At 44.4% G+C, this 1,276-nt stretch overlaps 1 non-coding gene across 1 annotated transcript; it reads left to right on the top strand.

Annotated features, from left to right (window-relative positions):
- The first annotated feature begins 870 nt into the window (after window positions 1-870).
- Window positions 871-952, top strand: trnas-gcu (transfer RNA serine (anticodon GCU)). Its single transcript has one exon. It is a non-coding gene; the product is annotated as a tRNA-Ser (tRNA).
- The last annotated feature ends 324 nt before the right edge of the window (window positions 953-1,276 follow it).

Genomic DNA, 1,276 nt, shown 5'->3' with positions numbered 1-1,276 from the left:
CGATTCACGGTAAAGTGAAAAAAAATATGCCCTCAACGTGAGATTTACTCTGGAGCGAGGATAGATGTTACCTTTTTATCATTGAACAGGATGTATGTGATGTGGCGACTAGGTTCAATTTTGTATCCTCTTTAAAAGATTAAGGACTGGGGTGAGCGTGATTTACCACCCTTTCAGCTAAGAACCCGACGTGCGCACCGTTTAAGCTGCATAGACTCGGTCGTTTAACTCTTCTCCATTAGCAGGGTTAAGGTTAAAGAAAAAAAACATTGCTGACTTCTTTTTTTTTGCCAGCTGCTAGCGCTGATTAGCAAGGTTTGTATTTCATGTTTTGCAAGTTGCATCCATTTTAAGAAAAACAAGTCGTGTTAAAGACAGGAAATGAATACTTGCATTTAATTAAGTCTAGCCGTAGGCGGTTATCCACTGGGATTCAGACCCAGGGCCTCCTGTTTACTAGACAGGCGCTTTAACCAACTAAGCCACAGCGCCCCGGGAGTGCTGTCCTTTTGCAGCCACTTGGACACACCACTCAGACACATCTGCATTCGGTGTGTGCTCCGCCTGCTCGCTGAGCAAGTTGCCACCTTTACATACAATAGCAACATCGACACCAAGAGAAAGGATGACAAATGGCTTTTATCTGGAACTTTTCATGTCCAAGGAGCTCAATGTGCTTTCTGTGTACAACAGGGCCACTGAACTCCACGCTGGCCACTGAACCACAGCAGTGGCTTGCTGGCTTGACATCTCCCAAGGAAAATGTTGAAATCGCATGTGGAACAGGAAAATGACCCTCGAGTACGAGGGAAAAAAAAGAAAAAGATCATCTGGAGCGCGCCAACCCAGTTGGGACAGCCCAGTTTTGTTAACGAGGTGGCCGAGTGGTTAAGGCGATGGATTGCTAATCCATTGTGCTTTGCACGCATGGGTTCAAATCCCATCCTCGTTGGTTTCCATTCTGTTTTTGATCCCTATTGCTCAATGCACAGTGAAAGCATTGCATACATGTGTCTGACAATGAGAAATGGGCCCCTGAGACAGTCATTTGCCTGTTTCACAAATGATCGTATTTTACTAGAGATTCTGTTTGGGATTCAGATGTGCATTCGGACAGCAATCCCTTTCAAGAAATGATACGTTCTGGATGAGGTCAAAGGTGCTGGAACACTGTATTTAGGATGTGTTTGCAGTTATTCTGTGTTTCTAGCTTCAACCCAGTGATATATATATATATGCTCACTGCTTTTTTGGTACATGCCCAGGGCAATAATCA

The sequence above is a fragment of the Lepisosteus oculatus genome, unplaced genomic scaffold (assembly GCF_040954835.1).
Source record: "Lepisosteus oculatus isolate fLepOcu1 unplaced genomic scaffold, fLepOcu1.hap2 HAP2_SCAFFOLD_40, whole genome shotgun sequence".
Taxonomy (NCBI): domain Eukaryota; kingdom Metazoa; phylum Chordata; class Actinopteri; order Semionotiformes; family Lepisosteidae; genus Lepisosteus; species Lepisosteus oculatus.
This window is presented reverse-complemented; position numbering and strand designations above follow the sequence as displayed.